Here is a 21,148-nt window from a genome sequence, read left to right on the forward strand (position 1 = left end):
AGAGATGATTGTTTTCTCAGAGCATGTTTCTAAAAGGCAGGTCACAGAGACATCTCTCTGGCAACAAAGGACCTGGCCTGCACCACTTCCCTCCCCCACCCCTCTGCATAAATACAGAGGCACCTGTGGGAAGCAGTACAGTAAAGGCACTGGCTGCCTAACTTGCTTACACCAAGCCTCTCCCCTGCACTCTGGTGGAGCTCCTCAGTCATGCTTACCTCAGTCTCAGTGTGGCAGGCCTCTCCTCCACAAGACCAGCACAAACACCTGCCCACACCATATCTCCTGACCAGAGAATTTTGCAGGGCTTCAGTGCCAGTGGAGGTAGTGACGGGTCTCATTTCACAAGAAGACCAGAATACATCTAGTTGAAACTCACCACATTCAGGCCAGGGACCAAAAACTGCCCATTAGCAAGCAAGGAGAACCTCTGAAGAAGGCTTGCCTGAAGGATAGAGCAGTCAGAACAGAACAGCAGACTGCATGCAGCACATGCCAGAGGGCAGTGTGGAGCTCTACTCCCCAGTACTGGGGTGCACAGAGTGGGAGTTTGAATCTCAGCCAAGCGCCAGGGCATGGGAGTTGGTGGAGCGGGACAAACTGCCTCGTTTGCACCCATGGCACAGGGAGGATAGCTCGAACAGAGTGGTTTGGGATACCTGGTCTGAGGAGAAGGGACTGGGGTGTCACCATTTTTTTCCCCATCACCAACAAGGTGGGGCTTCAGCGAAGGGATAGCAAGGGCCCACAGTAGAGGCAGGACCCGCCTGCACCAAACCATACCCCTCCCCACCTGGTAATGGCTTATCTACTGGAGCGGGATTGATGATGATGAACCAGCCAGCCCCTCCTCCAGACCAGTGCTGTTGCATTGACTGGTTTAATTCTTGGACAATTCTTATTATATAGATCTAGTCTTCCTTCCTTTCCTCCTTATCTCTTCCCTCCTCTAGTCAGGTTACTCTGGTTGTTGTTTTGTTTAAGCAGACATATTTAATCCATTCTCTTGATACATGTTCCATACCTCCTTCTTTATTCTCCTTTCTCTCTCTCTCTCTGGATTAAGCCATATAGTTTCTCTGGTCAATTTTTATCCTTTTTTTCCTCCTGCCCCCCTCCCCACACCCCCCCCCATCCCCCGTCATCTCTCTTTGTATGGGATAAGGCCGCTTTCATCAACACTGCCTCCACCCTGTTGTTTACTTGTAGCTGCTGTTTCTGGTTGTGTGTGTGTGTGTGTGTGTGTGTTTATTTTCTGCTTGATTTTGTTTGTTTGTTTTCCTTTCCAGGGCTACTTCAATGAACAAATCAAAAGACACCTGGTGGAGGGTCCGAAACATCACTACCAGTAAGGAGATAAAAAAAAAATCACAGTCACAACAACAGAGAGCAAGTAACTCTCTAAAAAGCACCTCCTGAAGGGCCAGGCCCTGGACAATGTATGACCCTTCTTTAATACAGTAGTGCTCACAGGTGCAGGACACATAACAAGCTTTTAAAACACATAAGGGACAGAAAACTAGCAAAAATGATGATACAGAAGATCCTCCTCAAAAGAAATTCCTGGAAGAAATGACAGCTAAAGAATTGCTCCAAACAGATATAAAAAATATAACTGAATGATAATTTAGAATAATACTTAAGATTAATCACTGGGCTTAAAAAAAGCATAGAAGATAGCAGAGAATCTATTGCTGCAGAGATCAAGGAATTAAAAATAATCAGGATGAATTTAAAAATGCTGTAAATGAGGTGCAAAATAAACTAGAGGTGGTGACAGCCAGAATTGAAGAGGTAGAGGGGAGAATAGGTGAAATAGAATATAAAAGTATGGAAAAAGATGAAGCTGAGAAAAAGATAAAAAAATTCTGGACCATGAGGGGAGAATTAGAGAACTAAGTGTCTCAATGAATCAGAACAATATCCGTATCACAGGAGTTCCAGAAGAAGAAGAAGAAGAGAGAAAGGGGTCGAAGGTGTGCTTGAACAAATCATAGCTGAGAACCTCCCCAATCTGGGGAAGGAAACAAACAGACATTGAAATCTAGGAGGCACAGAGAACTCCCTTCAGACTGAAATCAATCTTCTGCATGACATATCATAGTGAAACTGGCAAAATACAAGGATAAAGAGAGAATTCTGAAAACAGCCAGGAATAAATGGGACTAAACCTACAAGGGTAGACACATAAGTTTAGCAGCACCCTATCTACTGACACTTGGCAGGCCAGAAAGGAGTGGCAGAAAAATTTCAATGTGCTGAATAGGAAAAATAAAAAGCCAAGAATCCTTTATTCAACAAGCCTCTCATTCAGAATAGAAGGAGAGATAAAGGCTTTCCCAGAAAAACAAACAAACAAACAAAAAACTGAAGGAATTCATCACCACTAAACAAGCCCTACAAGAGATTCAAAGGGGGACTCTGTGAGTATTGTGAAGACCACAAAGGACCAGAGACATCAGTACAAGCATGAAACCTACAGATAACACAGAGACTCTAAATCCATATCTTTCAATAATAACACTGAATGTAAACAGACTAAGTGCTCCAATCAAAAGACATAGGGGATCAGGATGGATAAAAAGACCAGACCCATCTATTTGCTGTCTACAAGAGACCCATTTTAGATCTGAGGACACTTTCAGATTGAAAGTGAGGGGAAGGAGAAACATCTATCATGCTATTGAGAGTCAAAACAAAGCTGGAGAGGCCATACTTATATCAGACAAACTAGATTTTAAACTAAAGACTATAACAAGAGATTAAGAAGAGCATTATATAATAATTACGGGGTCTATCCAACAAGAAGAGCTAACAATTATAAAGGTTTATGCACTGAATTTAGAAGCACCCAAATATATAAAACAATCACAAACGTAAGCAACCTTATTGGTAAGCATGTGATAATTGCAGGGGACTTTAATACTCCACTTATAACAATCATCTAGACAGAAAATCAATAAATAAACAATGGCCCTGAATGATACACTGGACCAGATGGACTTGACGGGTATATTTAGAACTTTTCATGCAAAAGCAGCAGAATATATATTCTTCTTGAGTGCACATGGAACATTCTCCTAGATAGATCACATACTGGTTCACAAATAGCCCTCAGTGAATACAAAAGATTTGAGATCATACCATGCACACTTTCACACCTCAATGCTATGAAACTTAAAATCAACAAGTAAAAGTTTGGAAAACCTCCAAATGCATGGAGTTTAAAAAACATCTACTAAATAATGATTTGGTCAGCAGGCAATTAAAGGGAAAATTAAAAAATATATGGAAATAAATGAAGATGAAAACACAACAATCCAACTTTTTGGGATGCAGCAAAGGCAGTCCTAAGAGGAAAATACATTGCAATCCAGGCCTATCTCAAGAAACAAGAAAAATTCCATATACAAAATCTAACAGCACACCTAAAGGAAATAGAAGCAGAACAACAAACACACCCCAAACCCAGCAGAAGTAAAGAAAGAATAAAGATCAGAGCAGAAATAAACAATACAGGATCCAAAAAAACCCACAGTAGAACAGATCAATGAAACTAAGAGTTGGTTTTTTGAAAAATTAAAATTGATAACCCCCTAGCATAACTTCTCAAAAAGAAAAGAGAGAGGACCCAAATAGATAAAATAATGAATGAAAGTGGATTTATCACAACAAATCCCTCAGAAATACAAGCAATTATCAGAGAATATTATGAAAAATTATACGCCAACAAACAGGACAACCTGGGAGAAATGGACAAATTCCTAAACAACCACACACTACCAAAACTCAAACAGGAAGAAATAGAAAATTTGAACACACCCATAATTAGTGAAGAAATTGAATCAGTTATCAAAAATCTCCCTACAAACAAGAGTCATAGACTAGATGGCATCCCTGGGGAATTCTACCAGACATTTAAAGCAGAGTTAATACCTATTCTTCTCAAGCTGTTCCAAAAAATAGAAATGGAAGGAAAGTTTCTGGACTCATTCTATGAAGGCAGCATTACCTTGATTACTAAACCAACCCCACAAAAAAGGAGAACTACAGGCCAATATCTCTGATAAACATAGATGAAAAAATTCTCAACAAGATACTAGCAAATCAAATTCAACAGCATATAAAAAGAATTATTCACCATGATCAAGTGGGATTCATTACTGGGCTGCAGGTCTGGTTCAGTATTCACAAATGAATCAATGTGATACATCACATTAATAAAGGATGAGAACCATATGACCCTGTCAATAGATGCAGAAAAAGCATTTGACAAAATACAACATCGTTTCTTAATAAAAACCCTCAAGAAAGTTGGGACAGAAGGAACATACTTGAACATCATAAAGCCATATATCAAAATCCCAAAGCTAATATTATCCTCAGTGGGGAAAACTGAGAGCTTTCCCCCTGAGATAGGGACATGACAGAGATGTTCACTCTCACCACTGTTGTTTAACATGTGTTGGAATTCCTACTCTCAGCAATAAGACAAGAAAATAAAATCAAAGGCAGCAAAATTGGCAACTTTCACTTTTCACAGACGACATGATACTCTACGTGGAAAACCTGAACAACTCCACCAAAAGACTCCTAGAACTGATACATGAATTCAGCAGAGTCACAGGGTACAAAATCAATATACAGAAATAGGTTGCATTTTTATACACCAATAATGAAGCAACAGAAAGAGAAATAAAGAATCTTATCCCATTTACAATTGCACCAAGAACCGTAAAATACCTAGAAATAAACCTAACCAAAGATGTAAAAGACATGTCTGCTGAAAACTATAGAAAGTTTATGAAGGAAATTGAAGAAGACACAAAGAAATGGAAAAACATTTCATAGTCATAGATTGGAAGAATAAATATTGTTAAAATTTCAATATCACCCAAAGCAATCTACACAGTCCATGCAAAACCAATCAAAATTGCACTAGCATTCTTCTCAAAGCTAGAACAAACAATCCTAAAATTTGTATGGAACCACAAACGACCCCAAATATCCAAAGTAATATTGAAGAAGAAAACTAAAGTGGGAGGCAACACAATCCTAGACTTCAGCCTCTATAATAAAACTGTAATCATCAAGACAGAATGGTATTGGCACAAAAACAGACACATAGATCAATGGAATAGAATAGAGAATGTAGAATTGGACCCACAAATGTATGACCAGCTAATCTTTGACAAAGCAGGAAAGAGGATCCAATGGAAAAAAGACAGTCTCTTTAGCAAATGGTGCTGGGAGAACTGGACAGCAACATGCAGAAGAATGAACCTAGACCACTTTCTTACAGCATACACAAAAATAAACTCAAAATAGATTAAAGACCTAAATGTTAGATAGGAAACCATCAAAACCCAAGAGGAGAAATCAGGCAACACCCTCTTTGACCTCAGCCACAGCAATTTCTTGCTTGACATGTCTCCAAAGGCAAAGGAATTAAAAGCACAAGTGAGCTATTGGTACCTCATTAAGATAAAAGGCTTCTGCAAGGCAAAAGAAACAATCAACAAAACTGAAAGGCAACCAACGGAATGGGACAAGGTATTTGCAAATGACATATGTCAGATAAAGGGTTAGTGTCCAAAATCTATTAAGAACTTACTAAAATCAACACTCAAAAAACAAATAATCCAGTGAAGAAATGGGCAGAAGACATGAATAGACACTTTTCCAAAGAAGACATCCAGATGCCAACAGACATATGAAAAGATGCTCGATGTCACTCACAATCAGGGAAATAAAAATCAAAGCCACACTGAGATATCACCTCCCACCAGTCAGAGTGGCTAAAATGAACAACTCAGGAAACTACAGATGCTGACAAGGATGTGGAGAAACTGGTGATGGGAATGCAAACTGATGCAGCCACGATGTTCCTAAAAAAATTAAAAATAGAACTACCCTAACACCCAGTAATAGCACTGCTAGGAATTTATCCAAAGGATACAGAAGTGCTGATGCATAGGGGCACGTGTACCCCAATGTTTATAGCAGTGCTTTCAACAATAGCCAAATTATGCAAAGAGCATAAATGTCCATCAACACATGAATGGATAAAGAAGATGTGGTTTATATATTCAATGGAATACCACTTGGCAATGAGAAAGAATGAAATCCTGTCATTTGCAGCAAAGTGGATAGAACTGGAAGGTATTATGCTGAGTGAAATAAGTCAGTCAGAGAAGGAAAACATACATGTTTTCACTCATATGTGGATTTTGAGAAACTGAACAGAAGACCATGGGGAAAAGGAAGGGGAAAAATAGATATAAACAGAGATGGAGGGAGGCCAACCACAAGAGACTCTTAAATACAGAGAACAAACTAAAGGTGGATGGGGGTGGGAGAGAAGGAAACTGGGTGATGGGGATTGAGGAGGGCAATTGTTGGGATGAGCACTGGGTGTTGCATGTAAGCCAATTCGACAATAAATTATATTCATAAAAAACAATATCGGAAAGAGGCTTGATGCAATGAACTGGAGGCTGGAAGAAGCAGAGTAATAAATTAGTTACAACAGAAGATAAAATATTAGAAAATAAGGAAGCTGAACAAAAGGGAGAAAGAATTATGGAACCAAGAAATGACATAGACAACTCAGTAACTCCACTGAACCTAATAACATTTCTTTATAGGAGTACTGGAAGAAGAAGAAGAGAGAAAAGGGGATAGAAAATTTATTTGAGAAAAGAGCAGCTGAAAACTTCCCTTATCTGGGGAAGGAGACAAACATCCTGATCCAGGAGGCCCAGAGAACTCTGATCAAAATCAACAAAAACACACCAACACCAAGACATATTGTAATTACATTTGCAAAATGCAGAGATAAAGACAACAGAAGTCAGTAACTTACAATGAAAACCCTTAAGAACAGCAGTAGATAGTTTTTCAACAGAAACTTGACAAGCTAGAAGGGAGTGGTATGATATATTCAAAGTGCTGACTGAGAAAAATCTGCAGAAAGAATACTCTATCTAGCAAGGCTATCATTAAAAATAGAAGGAGAGGTAAAGAATTTCCTAGACAAACAAAAGTTAAAGCAATCAATCACCACTTAACAAGCTGTACAGGAAATGTAAAAAGGGACTCTTTGAGTGGAAAGGAAAGACCATAAATAGGAATAAGAAAAGTAGAATTACAAAAGCATTAAAATTAAGTATATGTATAAATATTAGTGAAAGGATTCTGGAAATAAAGTAATGTAAGTTATGACACCCTAAACCTAATATATGGGGGAGGGGATAAAGAATGGGTTCAAACTTAATTGTTATCATCAACTTAATATAGACTGTCTTGTTCTTTCATTTGGGATAAATTTATCTGTTTCCTCATTTTGTCTGCCTCTCTGTGCCTGTTTATGTGTTAAGATAGTCAACTGTATCTCCCGCTTTTGAAAGTAATGACTTTATGACGAAGTGGCCCTGGAGTGCCTGGCAGTGCAATGCCTCCCCTTCATCAGAACCTGGCACTTAGGATAGTATCCTATGTGTGTTGCTTATGCCCTGCTGTTGTGTCTGAGTCACTTTTCCTTTTAGTGCAATTGTCTCTCTGACTCTCTGTCTGTTTTGGGCTGTGCTTTCTTTCTGTGATGTTAGGGGAACCCCAAGCAGGCCAGCTCTGAGGGGATGTGCCTGCCAGGGAACTTGGAATGGAGTGGTGGTATTAGCAAAATCTGTGCTGGGTCACTAGTCCTTTGCCGGATCTCCTAAAGTTTTCCTGCATTTGGGGGCTGTGTACTGGGGCTGCCAGGGGCTTGAGGATGGGTATGATGTGCAACAATGGCTGGATGTGCCTGGGTCTGTCATGTATCAGTAGCTGGGGCACAGGGCTGGGCATGGTGTGGTGGCTGGGCCTGGCCTGGCAGCTGGGCATGGCACACAGCAGCAGCTGTGACCTGGCAGTTAGACGCGGTGCATGATGCTAGTGGTGCAGCTAGGTGAGGCACATAATGGTAGCTATAGGCAAAGGGCTATGTGTAGTGTACATGCAAGGTACTCTGCAGGACTAGCAGGCTTTGGAGTGGGCTAGTTCTCAGGAGAACTCATGGGCATAGCACACCACTAGTAGATTCAGTAGCAGGTGTCTGTGCAGCCCCGCTTCTCTAAGATGGCTGTGTTTTCATACTGGGGGTTGGGTACTGGGGGAGGAAAACGGTGCCTTCTAACTCCCTCATTTTTGGAGAAGTCCCCCAACATACTCTGAAATCAGTATGAGGAGACCTATCTCTCACTTGCTCCCCACCATGCACCCGCATTGTGTAAACTGCTGTTTTTATGTTGCCTCTCCATGAAGATTTCTGTCTCTTTCAGTGTTGTGACTGAGCCATCGCTCACCCTCCCCAATTGCCCAATGCTGATACAGCCAGCTTTGAAAGCTCTAGGCTTGATGTATGACTGGTTTTTCACAGAATTCAGCCCCTCTGGTTTAAAAAAAATTTTTTAATGTTTATTTAGTTGAGAGAGAGAGAGAGAGACAGAGACAGAGACAGAGACAGTGTGTGAGTCAGGGACGGGCAGACAGAGAGGGAGACCCAGCCAAAGCAGGCTCCAGGCTCTGAACTGTTAGCACAGAGCCCAATGAAGGTCTTGAACTCGCCAACTGTGAGATAATGACCTGAGCTGAATGGATGCTTAACTGACTGAGCCACACAGGTGTCCCAGCCGCTCTGGTTTTTATTTTTTATTTTTTTTAATGTTTGTTTATTTATTTATTTATTTATTTATTTATTTATTTATTTATTTATTTATTTTTATTTTAATGTTTATATATATTTATTTTTTTCAATATATGAAATTTATTGTCAAATTGGTTTCCAAACAACACCCAGTGCTCATCCCAAAAGGTGCCCTCCTCAATACCCATCACCCACCCTCCCCGCCCTCCCACCCCCCATCAGCCCTCAGTTTGTTCTCAGTTTTTAAGAGTCTCTCATGCCTTCGCTCTCTCCCACTCTAACCTCTTTTTTTATCCTTCCCCTCCCTCATGGGTTTCTGTTAAGTTTCTCAGGATCCACATAAGAGTGAAACCATATGGTATCTGTCTTTTTCTGTATGGCTTATTTCACTTAGCATCACACTCTCCAGTCCCATCCACATTGCTACAAAGGGCCATATTTCATTCTTTCTCATTGCCAGGTAGTACTCCATTGTGTATATAAACCACAATTTCTTTATCCATTCATCAGTTGATGGACATTTAGGCTCTTTCCATAATTTGGCTATTGTTGAGAGTGCTGCTATAAACATTGGGGTACAAGTGCCCCTATGCATCAGTACTCCTGTATCCCTTGAGTAAATTCCTAGCAGTGCTATTACTGGGTCATAGGGTAGGTCTATTTTTAATTTTCTGAGGAACCTCCACACTGTTTTCCAGAGTGGCTGCACCAATTTGCATTCCCACCAACAGTGCAAGAGGGTTCCCGTTTCTCCACATCCTCTCCAGCATCTAGTCTCCCGATTTGTTCATTTTGGCCACTCTGACTGGCGTGAGGTGATATCTGAGTGTGGTTTTGATTTGTATTTCCCTGATGAGGAGTGACGTTGAGCATCTTTTCATGTGCCTGTTGGCCATCCGGATGTCTTCTTTAGAGAAGTGTCTCTTCATGTTTTCTGCCCATTTCTTCACTGGGTTATTTGTTTTTTGGGTGTGGAGTTTGGTGAGCTTTCTATAGACTTTGGATACTAGCCCTTTGTCCGATATGTCATTTCCAAATATCTTTTCCCATTCCGTTGGTTGCCTTTTAGTTTTGTTGGTTGTTTCCTTTGCTGTGCAGAAGCTTTTTATCTTCATAAGGTCCCAGTAGTTCATTTTTGCTTTTAATTCCCTTGCCTTTGGTGATGTGTCAAGTAAGAAATTGCTACAGATGAGGTCAGAGAGGTCTTTTCCTGCTTTCTCCTCTGGGGTTTTGATAGTTTCCTGTCTCACATTCAGGTCCTTTATCCATTTTGAGTTTATTTTTGTGAATGGTGTGAGAAAGTGGTCTGGTTTCAATCTTCTGCATGTTGCTGTCCAGTTCTCCCAGCACCATTTGTTAAAGAGACTGCCTTTTTCCCATTGGATGTTCTTTCCTGCTTTGTCAAAGATTAGTTGGCCATACGTTTGTGGGTCTAGTTCTGGGGTTTCTATTCTATTCCATTGGTCTATGTGTCTGTTTTTGTGCCAATACCATGCTGTCTTGATGATTACAGCTTTGTAGTAGAGGCTAAAGTCTGGGATTGTGATGCCTCCTGCTTTGGTCATCTTCTTCAAAATTACTTTGGCTATTCGGAGCCTTTTGTGGTTCCATATGAATTTTAGGAGTGCTTCTTCTAGTTTTGAGAAGAATGCTGGTGCAATTTTGATTGGGATTGCATTGAATGTGTAGATAGCTTTGGGTAGTATTGACATTTTGACAATATTTATTCTTCCAACCCATGAACACGGAATGTTTTTCCATTTCTTTATATCTTCTTCAGTGTCCTTCATAAGCTTTCTATCGTTTTCAGCATACAGATCTTTTACATCTTTGGTTAGATTTATTCCTAGGTATTTTATGTTTCTTGGTGCAATTGTGAATGGGATCAGTTTCTTTATTTGTCTTTCTGTTGCTTCATTGTTAGTGTATAAGAATGCAACTGATTTCTGTACATTGATTTTGTATCCTGCAACTTTGCTAAATTCATGTATCAGTTCTAGCAGACTTTTGGTGGAGTCTATCGGATTTTCCATGTATAATATCATGTCATCTGCAAAAAGTGAAAGCTTAACTTCATCTTTGCCAATTTTGATGCCTTTGATATCCTTTTGTTGTCTGATTGCTGATGCTAGAACTTCCAACACTATGTTAAACAACAGCGGTGAGAGTGGGCATCCCTGTCGTGCTCCTGATCTCAGGGAAAAAGTCTCAGTTTTTCCCCATTGAGGATGATGTTAGCTGTGGGCTTTCCATAAATGGCTTTTATGATGTTTAAGTATGTTCCTTCTATCCCGACTTTCTGAAGGGTTTTTAATTAAGAAAGTTGCTGAATTTTGTCAAATGCCTTTTCTGCATTGATTGACAGGATCATATGGTTCTTATCTTTTCTTTTATTAATGTGATGTATCACGTTGATGGATTTGCGAATGCTGAACCAGCCCTGGATCCCGGGAATGAATCCCACTTGATCATGGTGAATAATTCTTTTTATAGGCTGTTGAATTCGATTTGCTAGTATCTTATTGAGAATTTTTGCATCCATATTCATCAGGGATATTGGCCTGTAGTTCTCTTTGTTTACTGGGTCTCTGTCTGGTTTAGGAATCAAAGTAATACTGGCTTCATAGAATGAGTCTGGAAGTTTTCCTTCCCTTTCTATTTCTTGGAATAGCTTGAGAAGGATAGGTATTATCTCTGCTTTAAACGTCTGGTAGAACTCCCCTGGGAAGCCATCTGGTCCTGGACTCTTATTTGTTGGGATATTTTTGATGACTGATTCAATTTCTTCGTTGGTTATGGGTCTGTTCAAGCTTTCTATTTCCTCCTGATTGAGTTTTGGAAGCACGTGGGTGTTTAGGAATTTGTCCATTTCTTCCAGGTTGTCCAATTTGCTGGCATATAATTTTTCATAGTATTCCCTGATAATTGCTTGTATCTCTGAGAGATTGGTTGTAATAATTCCATTTTCATTCATGATTTTATCTATTTGGGTCATCTCCCTTTTCTTTTTGAGAAGCCTGGCTAGAGGTTTATCTATTTTGTTTATTTTTTCAAAAAACCAACTCTTGGTTTCATTGATCTGCTCTACGGTTTTTTAGATTCTATATTGTTTATTTCTGCTCTGATCTTTATTATTTCTCTTCCTCTTCTGGGTTTAGGCTGTCTGTGCTGTTATGCTTCTATTTCCTTTAGGTGTGCTGTTAGATTTTGTACTTGGGATTTTTCTTGTTTCTTGAGATAGGCCTGGATTGCAATGTATTTTCCTCTCAGGACTGCCTTCGCTGCATCCCAAAGCATTTGGATTGTTGTATTTTCATTTTCATTTGTTTCCATATATTTTTTAATTTCTCCTCTAATTGCCTGGTTGACCCACTCATTCTTTAGTAGGGTGTTCTTTAACCTCCATGCTTTTGGAGGTTTTCCAGACTTTTTCCTGTGGTTGATTTCAAGCTTCATAGCATTGTGGTCTGAAAGTATGCATGGTATGATTTCAATTCTTGTATATTTATGAAGGGCTGTTTTGTGGCCCAGTATGTGATCTATCTTGGAGAATGTTCCATGTGCACTTGAGAAGAAAGTATATTCTGTTGCTTTGGGATACAGAGTTCTAAATATATCTGTCAAGTCCATCTGATCCAATGTATCATCAGGGCCCTTGTTTCTTTATTGACCGTGTGTCTAGATGATCTATCCATTTCTGTAAGGGGAGTGTTAAAGTCCCCTGCAATTACCACATTCTTATCAATAAGGTTTTGTGAGTAATTGTTTTATATATTTGGGGGCTCCGGTATTCGGCACATAGACATTTATAATTGTTAGCTCTTCCTGATGGATAGATCCTGTAATTATTATATAATGCCTTTCTTCATCTCTTGTTACAATGTTTAATTTAAAGTCTAGCTTGTCTGATATAAGTATGGCTACTCCAACTTTCTTTTGACTTCCAGTGGCATGATAAATAGTTCTCCATCCCCTCACTCTCAATCTGAAGGTGTCCTCAGATTTAAAATGAGTCTCTTGTAGACAGCAAATAGATGGGTCTTGTTTTTTTATCCATTCTGATACCCTATGTCTTTTGGTTGGCACATTTAGTCCATTTACATTCAGTGTTATTATAGAAAGATATGGGTTTAGAGTCATTGTGATGTCTGTAGGTTTCATGCTTGTAGCGATGTCTCTGGTACTTTGTCTCACAGGATCCCCCTTAGGATCTCTTGTAGGGCTGGTTTAGTGGTGACGAATTCCTTCAGTTTTTGTTTGTTTGGGAAGACCTTTATCTCTCCTTCTATTCTAAATGACAGACTTGCTGGATAAAGGATTCTTGGCTGCATATTTTTTCTGTTCATCACATTGAAGATCTCCTGCCATTCCTTTCTGGCCTGCCAAGTTTCAGTAGAGAGATCGGTCATGAGTCTTATAGGTCTCCCTTTATATGTTAGAGCACGTTAATCTCTAGCTGCTTTCAGAATTTTCTCTTTATCCTGGTATTTTGCCAGTTTCACTATGATATGTCGTGCAGAAGATCAATTCAAGTTACGTCTGAAGGGAGTTCTCTGTGCCTCTTGGATTTCAATGCCTTTTTCCTTCCCCAGATCCGGGAAGTTCTCAGCTATTATTTCTTCAAGTACACCTTCAGCACCTTTCCCTCTCTCTTCCTCCTCTGGAATACCAGTTATGTGTAGATTATTTCTCTTTAGTGCATCACTTAGTTCTCTAATTTTCCCCTCATACTCCTGGATTTTTTTATCTCTCTTTTTCTCAGCTTCCTCTTTTTCCATAATTTTATCTTCTAGTTCACCTATTCTCTCCTTTGCCTCTTCAATCCGAGCCGTGGTTTTCTCCATTTTATTTTGCAGCTCATTAATAGCATTTTTTAGCTCCTCCTGGCTGTTCCTTAGTCCCTTGATCTCTGTAGCAATAGATTCTCTGCTGTCCTTTATACGGTTTTCAAACCCAGCGATTAATTTTATGACTATTATTCTAAATTCACTTTCTGTTATATTGTTTAAATCATTTTTTTATCAGTTCGTTAGCTGTCGTTATTTCCTGGACTTTTTTTTGAGGGGAATTCTTCTGTTTTGTCATTTTGGATAGTCCCTGGAGTGGTGCGGAACTTCGGGGCACTTCCCCTGTGTTGTCTTGAATAACTTGCGTTGGTGGGTGGGGCCGCAGTCAGACCTGATGTCTGTCCCCAGCCCACAGCTGTGGCCACAGTCAGACTGGTGTGTGCCTTCTCTTTCCCTCTCCTAGGGGTGGGATTTACTGTGGGATGGCGAGGCCCGTCTGGGCTACTTGCACAGTGCCAAGCTTGTGGTGCTGGGGATCTGGTGTATTAGCTGGGGTGGATCAGCAAGGTGCATAGGGGTGGGACGGGCAGGCTCAGCTCACTTTTCTTTGGGAGTTCCTCTTCAGGAGGGGCCCTGCGGCACTGGGAGGGAGTCAGACCCGCTGAAGGGATGGATCCGCAGAAGCACAGCATTTGGTGTTTGCGCGGTGCAAGCAAGTTCCCTGGCAGGAACTGGTTCCCTTTGGGATTTTGGCTGGGGGTTGGGCGAGGGAGATGGCAATGAGGAGCGCCTTTGTTCCCCGCCAAGCTGCACTCTGTCGTCTGGGGCTCAACAACTCTCCCTCCTGTTGTCCTCCAGCCGTCCTGCTCTCTGAGCAGAGCTGTTAGCTTGTAACCTTCCAGATGTTAAGTCCTGCTTGCTGTCCGAACACACTCTGTCTGGCCCCTCTGCTTTTGCAAGCCAGACTTGGGGGTCTGCTTGCCCAGCAGGCCGCCCCTCCACCCCGTCTCCCTCCTGTCAGTCCGTGTAGCACACTGCCTCTCCGCCCCTCTTACCCTCTTCTGTAGACCTCTCGTCTATGCTTGGCTCTGGAGAATCCATTCTGCTAATCTCTGGCGGTTTTCTGGGTTATTTAAGCAGGTGTGGGTGGAATCTAAGTGATCCGCAGGACTCGGTGAGCTCAGCGTCCTCCTACGCCGCCATCTTCCCACTCTCCGCCCCTCTGGTTTTTAAAGTCAAACTTTAAGGGCATTAGTCTTCCCCATGTGAGCTCCCTGGTGCAAGGGCCTGATTTATCTTCAGCGACTCTTATTATCCATATGTTTGTCTGTTTTTAATATCTGTTACTTTTTCTCACATTCATTTTATCTTTCTTCATTATTTAAAAAATGACTTTAAAAAGGTTTCAATTTGTAAATAATTTTAAATTTAAAAAGAGGTTAAAAAACAGTACAAAGAACACCTATATATTCTTCATGTAGAATCATCTATTGTTAACATTTTTCTTGTTTGCTTTTTTGTCTTTATCTTTTGCTCTCTTTTATAAGGCATATTTTGGACTATTTCTGAACTATTTAAGAGTAAGTTGGGTATGTCATAGCCCTTTAAACATATATTTCCTACGTTTAAGCATGTTGTCTGTGTAGTGACAATACAGTTGATACTTTCAGTAAACTTAAGATCAGTATACTAGTTTTCTCCTAATCTACCATTCACAATCCAATATTTGTCATTTAACCCAATATTATTCTTTATAACATTTTTCCCTTTCATGCAGAATCCAGTTTATTATTAGGTATTTCATGTAGTTGTTATGTTTCTATCCTTCTTTAAACTAGGATATTTCCTTAGGTCTTCTTTGTCTTTTATGACATTATATTCTTTGAAGAATAATGTATCTTTAAAGAAAGTTTCCTCAGTTTGGATATTTCTGATGTTCTTAGGGTATCACATCCAGAACTACACTGTGTACATCTATCATTAATTTGTGATTTTAATAGTGATCAACTGTTTTCCTCCATCTTACTATTTTCTCCTTAGCAGATAATAAGTAATCTGTAGGAAGATACATTCAGATCATGCAAATATCCTATTCTCTATCATAATTTCCTAGATTTAGGATGTATTCATAATACATTGCTGAACTAGTCTCTAGTTTGAAGGTTCCAAAATGATTATTTCCCAACTCTAATACCATATCCATGTTTATCCAATTGGTACCTGACATTCTTGAAAGTAAGGGCTTATCCTCACTCATATTTTTTCCCCTTTTTAAAAATTATTGGAATGAGATCATGGATTCCCATTCTTCCAATGGTTTCATAGCTTATACTATTCTTTTTTAGCTCTAAAATTGTTATGGCATTGGCTAGTGGGATTTTATTCAAGTTAAGTACTATAAACTTATTACACTAGACATTGAGAAATTCCTTGATATTTAGTATGACAAGATGTACCATGCCCATCTCAAACATTTCCTGCACATAGGTAGAATCAGCCATTTTTCCTAGTAGACTTGTTTTTTGTTTTTTTTGTTTTTTTTTTTTTTGGAAATGTTACTAGAAACCAACATTTGAAAACTAATGGTGTCCATTGGTGCTGGGGTGTATGTATGTGTGTGTGTGTGTGTGTGTGTGTGTGTGTGTGTGTCTGTGTTTGTGCATATCTGTATTTCTATCTATACATTTATGGTATGTAATTATATATGTGTATGAATATGTATACATATGTATGAACATGTATATGTAGGTATATGTGTGTATAAGTATAGCATCAATGTATTTACTCATTTGCTCAATTTTAGAAGACCCTAAAATTGTTTTAGAATTGTGTAGCTGATACCAGTAGAAAAACAAACCAAACCAAAGATTTTATGATTTTATTTCTCTTACCCAAGACTGAGGATATATTACTATATCGTGAGTACCTAAATTAGTCCCTTTTTCCCCTTCTTGAGTTGGCTCATTAAAAAAAATTTTTTTTAAGTTTATTTATTTTGAGAGAGAGAGAGAGAAAGGGGAGGGGCAGAGACAGTGGGACAGAGGAAGAATCCCAAGCAGGCTCCACACCATCAGTGCACAGCATTGGGCTCCAATCCATGAACTGCAAGATCATGACCTGAGCAGAAGTTGGATGCTTAACCAACTGAACCATGCAGGCACGCCAAGTTGACTAATTTCTTTTTTAGTTTTTTTTTTAACGTTTATTTTTGAGACAGAGAGAGCATGAACGGAGGAGGATTAGAGAGAGAGGGAGACACAGAATCTGAAACAGGCTCCATGTTCTGAGATGTCAGCACAGAGCCCGACGCTGGGCTCAAAATCAGTGAGATCATGACCTGAACCAAAGTCGGACGTTTAACCAACTGAGCCATCCAGGCACCCCAAAGTTGACTAATTTCTTAAGTTGCCTTCATTTTTAGTACCCTATTCTTATTTTTGTTAGTACAATTTGTTTTAGGAATATATAGAAATATTAGCCTACTTCCAAAAATGAAAATATTTAAGAGGGAGAGATTTTTTTCCTGAAGCCACACCCTTGCATCCCCCAATTTATCCCTTCTGTTTTAAGTAAGTTGTTTTCTGGTTTATCATTCTTGTGTTTCATTTTGTAAAGGTAAATGTCTCTATATTTTTCCCCTTATTTCCTCTTCTTTCTCACATGGATAGGTAAAAAACTAGATATCTACTTTTTTTTACTTTATTTTTCACTTAACATTCTCTCCAAGAAATTCTCCTGTCAAATTCTGGAGAAATTTTCTATTCATTATACAGTTGTATGTACAGCTGTTTGTATCATATTATATATCATTGTTTATGTCATACCATAGTTTATAGTATATTTCTTCAGTTATTCAAACAGTAATCTATGCTTGAACACTTAGGTGGTTTTGAATATTATGCAGTTACAAGTGAAGCTATAAGTAACCTGTGCATATGTGTTTTATTGTTTGGTATCTCTTTATCTTAGGCTAAGTTTATATTAGCTTAAGAAAACTGGAACTGATGTTTAATTTCTATAAATGTTTATGAAATAATAAGAGTATAAAAATACTCATCAAAACTTTTCTCACCATTTTCATATCATATCTTGCATTATGGTATTTTTGGCTTTATCAAAATGAGGGAAAATTCTGCTGTACACTTGTATAAATTTGAAGTTTAGGTACTTCATAATGGATCTGATGGTTTTTTTTTTCTATTTAATGGCCTAAATGCATTTCTTTTGTAGGTTATGATGAATTACCAAATGAAGAGCTTGTGCTTGAGCATCAAGATTTAGTGTCAAAAACCCAAATGCAAGTAGAGAAACAAAAAACTCCTGGAAGAAAAGATTCGCTAGTAAGTATTAAAAAAAACCCTGCATATTAATTTAAATTAAACTCATCAGAGGGTTTTTTTCTGTTGCTTCATGAAAATATAGGTCAGCATGTGTTTTGTAGAAATGTTACATGTTGATATAAAGTGTGAATTCCCTGCAGTGCCTGGCTCAGTCAGTTAAGCATCTGACTCTTGATTTCAGCTCAGTTTTGTGGGATTGAGCCCCATGTCAGGCTCCATGCTGTCAGTGCAGAGCCTGCTTGGAATTTTCTCTCTCCCTCTTTCTCTGCCCCTCCCCTGCTCATATACTTGCACATGTTCTCTCTCTCTCAAAATGAATGAATGAATGAATGAATGAATGAATTAAAAAGTGTGAATACCCTAAGATAATTAGAGATCAAAAACAAGATTATTGATTGGAATTTCTGATTAAGACTATTCCACAGCAATGCGTCATGTACTCAGTACCCACCAAGGGCAATAGTAGGCCAATAATTGCATCACAAAGGGTATGTACCTTTCAGCCAAACCTGGGAGATTACCAGTCCAAAAGGTCAATGGGTTCTTCAGACCTGTGTCAGTGTCTTTTTTGCGATAGGTTTCAGTGGGTGTACAGATATATTATTGAGATCAGTAACTCAGAAACCAAATGGGGATCAGAGAAGTTCAAGGAAAAGCAGCTTGAGTGGCCTATTGGAGGTACTCTATAACATCTTGTTGGCTGGGTCTCCATCAAAGGTAACAGCCCTTCTGCTAGCCCCATAAATATGTGCTATGAAACCTCTTTGGGTAGAAAGTATCAGTAGTCAAAGTAGTCCCACCAATATTCAAACTCTTGTTATAATTTGGGGAAGAGAAGGCCAAAAGATTCACAAACATCTTCTTTGGAATAAGATGTCTTATCTCATACAGATCCTTCCCTGGAATTTCACTTGGATACTAGGTCCTTGTACCTTTTTTATATTAATGACCCAGCCATATTGCCCCATATGGATCAGCACGATATGCAGTCCTTGATGGATAGTGTCCTTGTTTGCGCCCACCAGAAGGATGTCATCAATATGGTGAACGGCTAGTATTCCCTCTGCAAATGGGACTTTTTCCAGATCCTGCCCTATACATTGGTGACAGACAGATGGGGACTTTAGGGAGACTTGTGGAAGGACATTAGTGGCATATTTCAACCAATTTTACAAGGGTAAATTGATCCTGGTCATTAGCATGAAGAGGGATGTTATAAAGGGAGTTCAAGATGTTGGTTGCTGTATACCAAGTTCCTTCATCTTCAGTAATAGCTTCTATGACAGTGCCAGTGTCAGCACCACAATGTCAGTGGTACAAATGCTTTGTAGAGCCTTAATCAGTCTCTAGGCACCCAAAAGTTTTGTGCACAGGCTAGATGAGGCAATTTAATTGAGAAACAGTCTACAAAATTTGTTTGCCTCCTTAAACTCAGTAACAAGAGCAGTTATTTTTTTTTATACCCAGGCAGTCAGTATTGTTTTTCGTAGATATTAAAATTTTTTTAATGTTTATTTATTTTGAGAGAGAGAGAGAGAGAGAGAGAGAGAGAGAGAGCATGAGTGGGAGAGGGGAAGAGAGAGAGGGAGACACAGAATCCAAAGCAGGCTCCAGGCTCTGAGCTGTCAGCGCAGAGCCTGACGCGGGGCTTGAACCCACAAACCATGAGATCATGACCTGAGCCAAAGTCAGATGCTTAATCAAGCAAGCCACCTAGGCGCCCTGTTTTTGGTAGATATTGGCACTAGGTTCTGGTAGTTCTGTGGCTCAGGATCTTCTGTAAGCTCCATTAAAATGCCCTAACTGCAGAAAATTCTGTCAGTACTTGGGAGTGAATATGAGTGGTGGATCACATAGATAATGTATCTATGTATACCAATAATATATTCATTAGTAGAGGCAATAATAATGGAATCCACCATAGTCTGGTTTTTAGTGTTGGGTGGCTCCAAACCAGGGAGCTTTATCTATTTCTTTCTCATGTTGATACCAGGGTTTGTGGGGATCATGGTTACCAGTACAACAATATTCAAAAGACCCAAGAAATGGAATTGTCATTCTGCCCCACCTGTCTATTGAACTTTGTCCTTGGAATAGGTCTTTATATCTCTATTGGGAATATAGACGTTTTGATATAACTCCTAGTTTTATTTATTTTTGAAAGCTGAGATCAGGGTGAATGTATATGGGGTTCTCTGATTCATTTCAAGATTCACTGTAGTGATAGTAGAGGAAATAACACTTGTATTCATAGTGGCATTATGTAGACACTAGTGAGTTTACATGTTATGTCCTTCATGGCCCATAATCTTACCATGAGTACCTTGGTAGAGAGACAATCAATCTATTCCTTTGAGACTCCACTGTGTGGTAATCAGACCCAATGATCTTAAGCAAGGACATTGCCTATATCATCCAGTAGAGGGTGCATTATTACCATTTTTACATCACTCTTTGTCTTGGCAACAGCCAAATTTTGCATTTTCAAAATGTGTCAATTAAGATCTGAGTGTCACAACTGATTGACACACATTATGAGTAGGTTTGTGCTCCACGACCAATAGTATTGAAGGAAGCGAATCTAGAAACACGAAACTAGTCAACAATCTGATCATATATTCTTCTCACTCTTTTATGTACCTAAGAGGCTACCTGGCTTTCTGGAAGACAGTTATCCATGTTTTTCATTATGGAAACTCATTACTTGTGGACCCAAACAAGTAATGAGTCTATTACTACTACCCAGATGATGATGGAGATGATTTCAGTTTTTTGCATCATTTTATATTTCTTTCCATTTTTTTCCTTATCCCTAGACAATGTGGCTACTGTCAGCACACTCTGAAATAGGTGGTCTGTAGGGAGTAATGCACCTCACAGGATGCCTTTATCACTTATTATATTTAATAAGATTGCCTCCTTCATTATGCAGGCAAACTACTTAAGTCTGTAAGATCTCATCAGATCACTGAACAAAGTTATTCCAAAGACCTTTACATTCTTTTTCAGTAAAGGTGTGAGTCTTAAAAACTTGCTGTGATTTGTGCTATCAGTGTTAGGACAGAGTTCACAATAGCCATAGAGTACAACTCAGCTTGCAGGGTCTGATGACTTTTGGTCTTATAATTATTAGCTACGGAATTGCTTTTCTAGCTTTTTTAAAGTCTCTCTGTTAGATCTCTAATTTAACTCACCAGGGTAACTTAGCCAGAATTTTGGAGGCTAAAGTGAAAGACAAATGTTCCCCTCAAACTGAAAGTATTATTTAGCAATCCATTAGAACTTTCTGAGAGTGTTCTGTGGCATCTACCAGCACTTTCTGAAACTCATTGGTA

The 21,148-nt window shown here is 39.2% G+C and overlaps 1 protein-coding gene across 2 annotated transcripts in view; it reads left to right on the top strand.

Annotated features, from left to right (window-relative positions):
• Window positions 1-1,286: 1,286 nt before the first annotated feature.
• The window catches only part of LOC132694958 (uncharacterized), a 232,996-nt gene continuing 213,134 nt past the window's right edge, over window positions 1,287-21,148 (top strand). For both annotated transcript variants that reach the window (XM_060659011.3, XM_060659013.3), the window contains exons 1-2: window positions 1,287-1,348; window positions 17,704-17,813. The gene's annotated coding sequence lies outside the window, so the exon portion shown is untranslated. The remainder of the gene's footprint in view (window positions 1,349-17,703; window positions 17,814-21,148) is intronic.

This window comes from Panthera onca, chromosome B4 (genome assembly GCF_046562875.1).
Source record: "Panthera onca isolate mPanOnc1 chromosome B4, mPanOnc1 haplotype 2, whole genome shotgun sequence".
NCBI lineage: Eukaryota > Metazoa > Chordata > Mammalia > Carnivora > Felidae > Panthera > Panthera onca.